Source organism: Oncorhynchus gorbuscha, linkage group LG13, assembly GCF_021184085.1.
Source record: "Oncorhynchus gorbuscha isolate QuinsamMale2020 ecotype Even-year linkage group LG13, OgorEven_v1.0, whole genome shotgun sequence".
Taxonomy (NCBI): Eukaryota; Metazoa; Chordata; class Actinopteri; order Salmoniformes; family Salmonidae; genus Oncorhynchus; species Oncorhynchus gorbuscha.
Genome location: NC_060185.1, coordinates 7,684,766 through 7,698,289, shown reverse-complemented (window position 1 = coordinate 7,698,289; position 13,524 = coordinate 7,684,766).

The window sequence follows — 13,524 nt, the reverse complement described above, 5'->3', positions numbered from 1 at the left end:
GCGGATGAGGAAGGTCGCTATAGGCGGATGCGGAAGGTCACTATAGGCGGATGCGGAAGGTCGCTATCGGCGGTAGTGTGGAAGGTTGCTATAGGTGAATGCGGAAGGTCGCTATCGGCGGTAGTGTGGAAGGTCGCTATAGGTGAATGAAGAAGGTCGCTATAGGCGGTAGTGTGGAAGGTTGCTATAGGTGAATGCAGAAGGTCGCTATAGGCGGTAGTGTGGAAGGTCGCTATAGGTGGATGCGGAAGGTCGCTATAGGCGGTAGTGTGGAAGGTCGCTATAGGTGGATGCAGAAGGTCGCTATAGGCGGTAGTGTGGAAGGTCGCTATAGGTGGATGCGGAAGGTCGCTATAGGCGGTAGTGTGGAAGGTCGCTATAGGTGGATGCGGAAGGTCGCTATAGGCGGTAGTGTGGAAGGTCGCTATAGGTGGATGCAGAAGGTCGCTATAGGCGGTAGTGTGGAAGGTCGCTATAGGTGGATGCAGAAGGTCGCTATAGGCGGTAGTGTGGAAGGTCGCTATAGGTGGATGCAGAAGGTCGCTATAGGCGGTAGTGTGGAAGGTCACTATAGGTGGATGCAAAAGGTCGCTATAGGCGGTAGTGTGGAAGGTCGATATAGGTGGATGCAGAAGGTCGCTATAGGCGGTAGTGTGGAAGGTCGCTATAGGTGGATGAGGAAGGTCACTATAGGCGGATGCGGAAGGTCGCTATAGGTGGTAGTGTGGAAGGTCGCTATAGGTGAATGCAGAAGGTCGCTATAGGCGGTAGTGTGGAAGGTCGCTATAGGTGGATGAGGAAGGTCACTATAGGCGGATGCGGAAGGTCGCTATAGGCAGATGTGGAAGGTCGCTATAGGCGGATGCGGAAGGTCACTATAGGCGGATGCGGAAGGTCGCTATAGGCGGATGCGGAAGGTCGCTATCGGCGGTAGTGTGGAAGGTCGCTATAGGTGAATGCAGACGGTCGCTATAGGCGGTAGTGTGGAAGGTCGCTATAGGTGAATGCAGAAGGTCACTATAGGCGGATGCGGAAGGTCACTATAGGCGGATGCGGAAGGTCGCTATCGGCAGATGCGGAAGGTCGCTATCGGCGGTAGTGTGGAAGGTTGCTATAGGTGAATGCAGAAGGTCGCTATAGGCGGTAGTGTGGAAGGTCGCTATAGGTGGATGCAGAAGGTCGCTATAGGCGGTAGTGTGGAAGGTCGCTATAGGTGGATGCAGAAGGTCGCTATAGGCGGTAGTGTGGAAGGTCGCTATAGGTGGATGAGGAAGGTCACTATAGGCGGATGCGGAAGGTCACTATAGGCGGATGCAGAAGGTCGCTATAGGCGGTAGTGTGGAAGGTCGCTATAGGTGAATGCAGAAGGTCGCTATAGGCGGTAGTGTGGAAGGTCGCTATAGGTGGATGAGGAAGGTCACTATAGGCGGATGTGGAAGGTCGCTATAGGCGGATGCGGAAGGTCGCTATAGGCGGATGCGGAAGGTCACTATAGGCGGATGCGGAAGGTCGCTATAGGCGGATGCGGAAGGTCGCTATCGGCGGTAGTGTGGAAGGTTGCTATAGGTGAATGCAGAAGGTCGCTATAGGCGGTAGTGTGGAAGGTCGCTATAGGTGAATGAAGAAGGTCGCTATAGGCGGTAGTGTGGAAGGTTGCTATAGGTGAATGCACAAGGTCGCTATAGGCGGTAGTGTGGAAGGTCGCTATAGGTGAATGCACAAGGTCGCTATAGGCGGTAGTGTGGAAGGTCGCTATAGGTGAATGCACAAGGTCGCTATAGGCGGTAGTGTGGAAGGTCGCTATAGGTGGATGCGGAAGGTCGCTATAGGCGGTAGTGTGGAAGGTCGCTATAGGTGGATGCAGAAGGTCGCTATAGGCGGTAGTGTGGAAGGTCGCTATAGGTGAATGCAGAAGGTCGCTATAGGCGGTAGTGTGGAAGGTCGCTATAGGTGGATGCGGAAGGTCGCTATAGGCGGTAGTGTGGAAGGTCGCTATAGGTGGATGCGGAAGGTCGCTATAGGCGGTAGTGTGGAAGGTCGCTATCGGCGGTAGTGTGGAAGGTCGCTATAGGTGAATGCAGAAGGTCGCTATAGGCGGTAGTGTGGAAGGTCGCTATAGGTGGATGCGGAAGGTCGCTATAGGCGGTAGTTTGGAAGGTCGCTATAGGCGGATGCGGAAAGTTGCTATAGGCGGTAGTGTGGAAGGTCGCTATAGGCGGATGCGGAAGGTCGCTATAGGCGGATGCGGAAGGTCACTATAGGTAGATGCGGAAGGTAGCTATCCGCGGTAGTGCAGAAGGTCACTATAGGCGGATGAGGAAGGTCACTATAGGTGGATGAGGAAGGTCGCTATAGGCGGATGAGGAAGGTCACTATAGGCGGAAGAGGAAGGTCGCTATAGGCGGATGCAGAAAGTCACTATAGGCGGATGAGGAAGGTCACTATAGGCGGATGAGGAAGGTCGCTATAGGCAGATGAGGAAGGTCGCTATAGGCAGATGAGGAAGGTCACTATAGGCGGATGAGGAAGGTCACTATAGGCGGATGTGGAAGGTCACTATAGGCGGATGTGGAAGGTCACTATAGGCGGATGAGGAAGGTCGCTATAGGCGGATGAGGAAGGTCGCTATAGGCAGATGAGGAAGGTCGCTATAGGCGGATGAGGAAGGTCACTATAGGCGGATGAGGAAGGTCACTATAGGCGGATGAGGAAGGTCGCTATAGGCGGATGAGGAAGGTCACTATAGGCGGATGAGGCTAGTGGCGTGGTGGATTGAGATGCAGCCCATACAACACATATATCCAGCTTAAACTGAATGATTTTTATGGGGATTTAACAAAGTGTTTTACTTAGAGTTACGCACCGGTGGGTCAGTAGACTCCAGAGGGATTTTTATGACACTGTATCTCAGTACCTGGTTATATAACATCTACTGTCCTGGTTATAGGGCATATAATGTCCTGGTTCTATAGCATCTAATGTCCTGGTTATATAGCATCTAATGACCTGGTTATATAGCATCTAATGACCTGGTTATATAGCATCTAATGACCTGGTTATATAGCATCTAATGACCTGGTTAAATAGCATCTAATGACCTGGTTATATAGCATCTAATGACCTGGTTATATAGCATCTAATGACCTGGTTATATAGCATCTAATGACCTGGTTATATAGCATCTAATGACCTGGTTATATAGCATCTAATGACCTGGTTAAATAGCATCTAATGACCTGGTTATATAGCATCTAATGACCTGGTTAAATAGCATCTAATGACCTGGTTATATAGCATCTAATGACCTGGTTATATAGCATCTAATGACCTGGTTATATAGCATCTAATGTCCTGGTTCTATGGCATTTGTGCTCCTGTGTAGCTCAGTTGGTAGAGCATGGCGCTTGTAACGCCAGGGTAGTGGGTTCGATCCCCGGGACCACCCATACGTAGAATGTATGCACGCATGACTGTAAGTCGCTTTGGATAAAAACGTCTGCTAAATGGCATATATTATTTAATGCCCTGGTTAAATAGCATCTACTGACCTGGTTATATAGCAACTAATGCCCTGGTTATATAGCATCTAATGTCCTGGTTCTATAACATCTACTGTCCTGGTTATATAGCATCTAATGCCATGGTTATATAGCATCTAATGACCTGGTTATAGGGCATCTAATGTCCTGGTTCTATGGCATCTAATGACCTGGTTATAGGGCATCTAATGTCCTGGTTCTATGGCATTTAATGCCCTGGTTAAATAGCATCTCATGACCTGGTTATATAGCATCTAATGCCCTGGTTATATAGCATCTACTGTCCTGGTTCTATGGCATCTAATGACCTGGTTATATAACATATACTGTCCTGGTTCTATGGCATCTACTGTCCTGGTTCTATGGCATCTAATGCCCTGGTTAAATAGCATCTAATGACCTGGTTTTATAGCATCTAATGACCTGGTTCTATAGCATCTAATGCCCTGGTTATATAGCATCTAATGCCCTGGTTATAGAGCATCTAATGCCCTGGTTCTATAACATCTACTGTCCTGGTTATATATAGTATACAGTAGAGGCTATATATCAATGTCTGTTGGTACATAATGGCCTGTAGAGGCTATATATCCAGGTCTGTTGGTACATAATGGCCAGTAGAGGCTATATATCCAGGTCTGTTGGTACATAATGGCCAGTAGAGGCTATATATCCAGGTCTGTTGGTACATAATGGCCAGTAGAGGCTATATATCCAGGTCTGTTGGTACATAATGGCCAGTAGAGGCTATATATCCAGGTCTGTTGGTACATAATGGCCAGTAGAGGCTATATATCCAGGTCTGTTGGTACATAATGGCCAGTAGAGGCTATATATCCAGGTCTGTTGGTACATAATGGCCAGTAGAGGCTATATATCCAGGTCTGTTGGTACATAATGGCCAGTAGAGGCTATATATCCAGGTCTGTTGGTACATAATGGCCAGTAGAGGCTATATATCCAGGTCTGTTGGTACATAATGGCCAGTAGAGGCTATATATCCAGGTCTGTTGGTACATAATGGCCCGTAGAGGCTATATATCCAGGTCTGTTGGTACATAATGGCCCGTAGAGGCTATATATCCAGGTCTGTTGGTACATAATGGCCAGTAGAGGCTATATATCCAGGTCTGTACATAATGGCCAGTAGAGGCTATATATCCAGGGTAGAGGCTATATATCCAGGTCTGTTGGTACATAATGGCCAGTAGAGGCTATATATCCAGGTCTGTTGGTACATAATGGCCAGTAGAGGCTATATATCCAGGTCTGTTGTTATCCAGGTCTGGTAGAGGCATATCCAGGTCTGTTGGCCCGTAGAGGCTATATATCCAGGTCTGTACATTGGTAGACATAATGGCCAGTAGAGGCTATATATATCCAGGTCTGTTGGTACATAATGGCCAGTAGAGGCTATATATCCAGGTCTGTTGGTACATAATGGCCAGTAGAGGCTATATATCCAGGTCTGTTGGTACATAATGGCTAGAGGCTATATATCCAGGTCTGTTGGTACATATATCCAGGTCTGTTGGTACATAATGGCCCGTAGAGGCTATATATCCAGGTCTGTTGGTACATAATGGCCAGTAGAGGCTATATATCCAGGTCTGTTGGTACATAATGGCCAGTAGAGGCTATATATCCAGGTCTGTTGGTACATAATGGCCAGTAGAGGCTATATATCCAGGTCTGTTGGTACATAATGGCCAGTAGAGGCTATATATCCAGGTCTGTTGGTACATAATGGCCAGTAGAGGCTATATATCCAGGTCTGTTGGTACATAATGGCTATATATCCAGGTCTGTTGGTACATAAGTAGAGGCTATATATCCAGGTCTGTTGGTACATAATGGCCAGTAGAGGCTATATATCCAGGTCTGTTGGTACATAATGGCCCGTAGAGGCTATATATCCAGGTCTGTTGGTACATAATGGCCAGCTATATATCCAGATGGCTATATATCCAGGTCTGTTGGTACATAATGGCCAGTAGAGGCTATATATCCAGGTCTGTTGGTACATAATGGCCAGTAGAGGCTATATATCCAGGTCTGTTGGTACATAATGGCCAGTAGAGGCTATATATCCAGGTCTGTTGGTACATAATGGCCAGTAGAGGCTATATATCCAGGTCTGTTGGTACATAATGGCCAGTAGAGGCTATATATCCAGGTCTGTTGGTACATAATGGCCAGTAGAGGCTATATATCCAGGTCTGTTGGTACATAATGGCCAGTAGAGGCTATAATGGTCTGTTGGTACATAATGGCCAGTAGAGGCTATAGTAGAGGCTATATATCCAGGTCTGTTGGTACATAATGGCCCGTAGAGGCTATATATCCAGGTCTGTTGGTACATAATGGCCCGTAGAGGCTATATATCCAGGTCTGTTGGTAGGCTATATATCCAGGTCTGCCATAATGGCCCGTAGAGGCTATATATCCAGGTCTGTTGGTCTATATATCCAGGTCTGTTGGTACATAATGGCCCGTAGAGGCTATATATCCAGGTCTGTTGGTACATAATGGCCAGGTCCAGGTCTGTTGGTACATAATGGCTATATATCCAGGTCTGTTGGTACATAATGGCCAGTAGAGGCTATATATCCAGGTCTGTTGGTACATAATGGCCAGTAGAGGCTATATATCCAGGTCTGTTGGTACATAATGGCCAGTAGAGGCTATATATCCAGGTCTGTTGGTACATAATGGCCAGTAGAGGCTATATATCCAGGTCTGTTGGTACATAATGGCCAGTAGAGGCTATATATCCAGGTCTGTTGGTACATAATGGCTATATATCCAGGTCTGTTGGTACATAAGTAGAGGCTATATATCCAGGTCTGTTGGTACATAATGGCCAGTAGAGGCTATATATCCAGGTCTGTTGGTACATAATGGCCAGTAGAGGCTATATATCCAGGTCTGTAATGGTAGACATAATGGCCATAATGGCCAGTAGAGGCTATATATCCAGGTCTGTTGGTACATAATGGCCAGTAGAGGCTATATATCCAGGTCTGTTGGTACATAATGGCCAGTAGAGGCTATATATCCAGGTCTGTTGGTACATAATATATCTACAGACCTGGTCATAGTACCAGATACAAATACACCTTTTAGAACAGAGGGGACTATGAAGAGAAACAAACACAGGCATCAGACACACGCCTACACGTTCAAATGATAACACGCCCACTCTACACACACGCAGACATGGATTTTGTATTGTACACACAGTGTATGTGATAGTAGTGTAGTGGACGGAGGGCACACGTTTAATGGGTTGTGAAAAGTTTCATGAAATGAAATGTCATGTAATATTTGTAATTGTATATAACTGTCTTAATGTTGCTGGACCGCAGGAAGAGTAGCTGCTGCCTTGGCAGGAACTAATGGGGATCCATAATAAACCCCCAGGAAGAGTAGCTGCTGCCTTGGCAGGAACTAATGGGGATCCATAATAAACCCCAGGAAGAGTAGCTGCTGCCTTGACAGGAACTAATGGGGATCCATAATAAACCCCAGGAAGAGTAGCTGCTGCCTTGACAGGAACTAATGGGGATCCATAATAAACCCCAGGAAGAGTAGCTGCTGCCTTGGCAGGAACTAATGGGGATCCATAATAAACCCCAGGAAGAGTAGCTGCTGCCTTGACAGGAACTAATGGGGATCCATAATAAACCCCAGGAAGAGTAGCTGCTGCCTTGGCAGGAACTAATGGGGATCCATAATAAACCCCAGGAAGAGTAGCTGCTGCCTTGGCAGGAAGTAATGGGGATCCATAGAGTAGCTGCTGCCTTGGCAGGAAGTAATGGGGATCCATAATATAGCTGCTGCATTGGCAGGAACTAATGTAGATTAATAATAAATACAAATGGCCAGTAGGTACTATGACATGGTCTGATCATAATGTATCTACATACTTGGCCATAGTACCTCTCTACCACTCAGGAAAATGTTCAGAAATATGCAGTTTACCAGAACACTCATTGTACTTTCATGTGTTGTTCATGTACTTCAGCAAAGCCATGCATCAGATTTCCATTCTAGTATAAGCTGTCAAACGGGAGTTTTTTAATTCATCTTTATTCCTAAGTCATGGGCTCAACCCGAATGGCACCCTATTCCCTATTTAGTGCACTACCTATGCCAAGGACCCATAGGGAATAGGGTGCAATTTGGGATGTAGCTGTGGCCAGTGCATTTAGATATGCTGCTATCACAGTTTGAGAACCATCTTGTAATTCCCAATATTTACCTGGCACAGGCAGCAAAGTGAATCAACACGATTTGCCTCCATTTTCAGATCTCCTTCCAGTTCGACCAGCACAGACTTCTGTTGAAAATCACTTTCTTTAACCACGGCCAGCAATGTTTTCACAGGAAGCTTCATGAGAGAAAGCCAGAGAAGGACGGCAATTATTGGAACAGTACAAGCCAGAAATGTTCTTCCCCTGGCTACTGTGGTTGTGTCCCGAATAGCTCCCTATACGGTATAGTGTGCACTATTTTGCACAGGGGTCCATAGTGCTCCCGTCAAAAGTAGTTCACCGTGTAGGTAATAGGATGCTATTTTGGATACAATGTGTGTGTGTGTGTGTGTGTGTGTGTGTGTGTGTGTGTGTGTGTGTGTGTGTGTGTGTGTGTGTGTGTGTGTGTGTGTGTGTGTGTGTGTGTGTGTGTGTGTGTGTGTGTGTGTGTGTGTGGGGGGGGGGGGGAGGTTTCTCACTTGGATCTGCTGTGTTTGAAGAGATGTTTCACCCAAATTTGATAATTTGTTCATTTCTTTTCAAGCCATCTGGAAGTTAATGTGAGATGGTTTTGGCATGCAGTTCAGGCAATGCTAATGTGGGTCTGATTTAACGGTAATATTTTTTACACTAAAGTGGGTCTCATAGAACCCTGATGTTTTGATGCTAAGGTGGTCTCATAGAACCCTAATGTTTTGATGCTAAGGTGGTCTCATAGAACCCTGATGTTTTGATGCTAAGGTAGTCTCACTGAACCCTGATGTGTTGTGTTTGATGCTAAAGTAGTCTCATAGAACCCTGATGTTTTGATGCTAAGGTAGTCTCATAGAACCCTGATGTTTTGATGCTAAAGTGGGTCTCATAGAACCCTGATGTTTTGATGCTAAGGTGGTCTCACTGAACCCTGATGTGTTGTGTTTGATGCTAAAGTAGTCTCATAGAACCCTGATGTTTTGATGCTAAGGTAGTCTCATAGAACCCTGATGTTTTGATGCTAAGGTGGTCTCATAGAACCCTAATGTTTTGATGCTAAAGTGGTCTCATAGAACCCTGATGTTTTGATGCTAAGGTAGTCTCATAGAACCCTAATGTTTTGATGCTAAAGTGGTCTCATAGAACCCTGATGTTATGATGCTAAGGTAGTCTCATTGAATCCTAATGTTATGATGCTAAAGTAGTCTCATAGAACCCTGATGTTTTGATGCTAAAGTAGTCTCATAGAACACTAATGTTTTGATGCTAAAGTAGTCTCATAGAACACTAATATTTTGATGCTAAAGTAGTCTCATAGAACACTAATGTTTTGATGCTAAAGTAGTCTCATAGGACACTAATGTTTTGATGCTAAAGTAGTCTCATAGAACCCTGATGTTTTGATGCTAAGGTGGTCTCACTGAACCCTGATGTGTTGTGTTTGATGCTAAAGCGGTGCCTGTAGTTAAGTAGCTAATGAGAACATCACATTACATTGGACTGCAGTTACTAATGGCTCGTAGAGAAATCCACTTGTCGGCAAGACTTCAAACATTATAGGGAAAATATCCTTTGTTGCTGCTGATGGACTGCCAGAACACCTACTGTAATCATACTGCTCCACAGCTGATATTAACATCATCATAATTCATTACAGACAAAACAGTTTAGCTAAACCAACAACAGACCAAGATCCCCTCGGTACTTTTGTATTGTGCCAGTCTAAAACAACACTCAGTACAACAACGGTCCTCAAAACCATGTTGTTTAATCAGGTTTAGTATTGAAATTAAACAAATATCTGGAGCAGATGGGTCACGTACATATTTCAAATTGATATAATGTAATAATAAAATGTTTACTGGAAGCCAGAGGGAAAAGATCCAACATAAAGAGTTTTAACCAAGTATTCATCCCGAATGGCACCCTATTCTCCTCATAGATCTATGGTTTCTGGTTAAACGTAGTGCACTAAAAGTAGTGCACTATGCACGGGGGGGGCTGCCATTTTGGGATGAAGCTCGTCACACATCCTTTTGAAGTCAGAGGGTACACAGCCAGTGGTCAGGGATGAGTTGATGAGGAGACGGATTCCAGAGATGGTCTGGAGAAAGGGAGGAGGCGATGGGGTCGAGCGTGTCAGGTTGTCGAGCGACCGGAACTCACTAGTTGCAGGATTTCATCTGGAGAGAGCGGGGGGAGAAAAGAGGTCAAGGGGTCAAAAGGGTAGATCTGCATCTGTGTGGGTCCAGTGGACTCAATAGGCTGAGTGAAGGAGGAGCGGATGTGATCAACCTTCTTTTCCAAGTCAATGACAAAGTCTTCCACAGAGAGGGAGGAGAGGAAGATGATTAAGGAGGGATGAGAAGGTGGACAATAGTTTCCTAGGGTTAGAGGCAGAAGCTTGAAATTTAGAGTGGTAGAAAGTGGCTTTATTAACAATGGATTCAGAAAGCCTCCAACATATAATGATTGTGTAATGAAAGCAAATTAGTGCCCTTTAACCTGAGATCTGGTGTTTTAGAGGGTGTTTGAATGTAAACTCAATGTACGGGTTATGATACAAAGAAATGTTTTTACAACAGAATAGAAGTCCTCTGAAATACCCAGAGTGGGTCTTCAATCTGAATATTGATGTTTTTTTTAAAGAGAGTATTGTGTCAGTGCATGTAAAAGACAGCAAACAAAAATAAACAAATTGCAGCCTGACTCTCCTACAATCATATGGTTTAAGACGTGTAAATGATTTAAAATAAACCTAAATATTGATGATGAGTTGCCTGTGAAGAATATTGTTTGTGGAATTCGAGCTACATGGTTTATTTTAGACAGATTAGAAACAGCGTGAGATGGAGGAGGAGTGAACGGCTATGAAAAGCCAACTGACATTTACTCCTGGAGGTGCTGACCTGTTGCTGACCTCGACAACCACTGTGATTATTATCATTTGACCCTGCTGGTCATCTATGAACATTTGAACAACTTGGTCATGTTCTGTTATAATCTCCACCCGGCACAGCCAGAAGAGGACTGGCCACCCCTCATAGCCTTGTTCCTCTCTAGGTTTCTTCCTAGGTTCTGGCCTTTCTAGGGAGTTTTTCCTAGCCACCGTGCTTCTACACCTGCATTGCTTGCTGTTTGGGGTTTTAGGCTGGGTTTCTGTACAGCACTTTGAGATATCAGCTGATGTAGGAAGGGCTTTATAAATACATTTGATTTGATTTTATTTGAAAGTGGGACCGACGGAAGTGGAAATTGAACCACTGACTTCTGGTGCAGTAAGCTGGTACATTTAATATGAATTGCATTGGACATTTGACACACTTAATCACATAGCCACAATGTAAAAATCAATTCTGGGGTGAAAAACTAATTAATGTATAGTTGAAGTCGGACGTTTACGTAAACCTTAGCCAAATACATTTAAACTCAGTTTTCCACAATTCCTGACATTTAATCCGAGTAATAATTCCCTGTTTTAGGTCAGTTAGGATTACCAATTTATTTTAAGAATGTGAAATGTCAGAATAATAGTAGAGACAATGATTTATTTCAGCTTTCATTTCTTTTATCACATTCCCAGTGGGTCAGAAGTTTACATACACTCAATTAGTATTTGGTAGCATTGCCTTTAAAATGTTTAACTTGGGTCAAACGTTTCGGGTAGCCTTCCACAAGCTTCCCACAATAGGTTGGGTGAATTTTGGCTCATTCCTCCTAACAGAGCTGGTGTAACTGAGTCAGGTTTGTAGGCCTCCTTGCTGCACACACTTTTTCAGTTCTGCTCACAAATGTTCTATTGGATTGAGGTCAGGGCTTTGTGATGGCCACTCCAATACCTTGACGTCGTTGTCCATTTAGCCAAAACTCTGGAAGTATGCTTGGGGTCATTGTCCATTTGGAAGACCCATTTACGACCGAGCTTTAACTTCCTGACTGATGTCTTGAGATGTTGCTTCAAAATATCCACATAATTTTACCATCCTCATGATGTCATCTATTCTGTGAAGTGCACCAGTCCTTCCTGCAGCAAAGCACCCCCACAACATGGTGTTGCCACCCCCGTGCTTCACGGTTGGGATGGTGTTCTTCGGCTTGCAAGCCTCCCCCTTTTTCCTCCATACATAATGATGGCCATTATGGCCAAACAGTTCTATTTTTGTTTCATCAGACCAGTGGACATTTCTCCAAAAAGTACAATCTTTGTCCCCATGTGCAGTTGCAAACCACAGTCTGGCTTTTAATGGCGGTTTTGGAGCAGTGGCTTCATGAACAAAGTAGATGTTGTAAACAACTTGCCAAAACTATAGTTTAACAAGAAATTGTTGAAACATGAGTTTTAATGACTCCAACCTAAGTGTATGTAAACTTCCAACTTCAACTGTACTTAATAAAAAATATATATTTTCAATGATTTGTTGTTAAAACATTTAAGAATAAATCCAACATAATATGTTACTCAAATCGGTCTTCTGTCATGATACCCAAAGCCAGAGAAAACTGAGTTATTGAACTCATTGGAAGTCTGATTCTAAACTCCTTGCGCTTCCTATCTTGACGTAGCTGTGTTTTTAGAGGATTATGGGTCATATATATATATATATATATATCATTATTTTACACAATGTTGTATGCATGCTTGAAGGAAGAGAAGTGCGCTTCTTTATTAGTAGTAAGTAGCTTGTTATGCCATGATTTGTAATGTTGAACGGATATCAAAACCATCTGACAAAATTCAGTTCAATGATTTAGACGATCCGTTCACCACATTCAGAACTTTTCATGGTCGAGGCAAATACCTGCCATACATGTTGTATAACCTCTAGTCACCGTCGGTGGTTGGAGCACCGTGCTCAACAATTCCTGCCAAAAATGGTTAATAATAATAATAATATAATAAATAAAACTGGCAAATGATCAGATACATAAACCAATGTTATCCATTAGAATATTCCAGAAGGAGCGATCTAATTCTTCACTAGACAGGAGGTGAAACACTATCATAGTGTTTGGAAGCTATAGAGAGAGAGAGAAAGCTGATCTAATTCTTCACTAGACAGGAGGTGAAACACTATCATAGTGTTTGGAAGCTATAGAGGGAGAGAGAAAGCTTATCTAATTCTTCACTAGACAGGAGGTGAAACACTATCATAGTGTTTGGAAGCTATAGAGAGAGAGAGAAAGCTTATCTAATTCTTCACTAGACAGGAGGTGAAACACTATCATAGTGTTTGGAAGCTATAGAGAGAGAGAGAAAGCTGATCTAATTCTTCACTAGACAGGAGGTGAAACACTATCATAGTGTTTGGAAGCTATAGAGAGAGAGAGAAAGCTGATCTAATTCTTCACTAGACAGGAGGTGAAACAGGTGAAAGCTATAGTGTTTGGAAGCTATAGAGAGAGAAAGCTGATCTAATTCTTCACTAGACAGGAGGTGAAACACTATCATAGTGTTTCTATAGAGAGAGAGAGAGAAAGCTGATCTAATTCTTCACTAGACAGGAGGTGAAACACTATCATAGTGTTTGGAAGCTATAGAGGGAGAGAGAAAGCTGATCTAATTCTTCACTAGACAGGAGGTGAAACACTATCATAGTGTTTGGAAGCTATAGAGAGAGAGAGAAAGCTGATCTAATTCTTCACTAGACAGGAGGTGAAACACTATCATAGTGTTTGGAAGCTATAGAGAGAGAGAGAAAGCTGATCTAATTCTTCACTAGACAGGAGGTGAAACACTATCATAGTGTTTGGAAGCT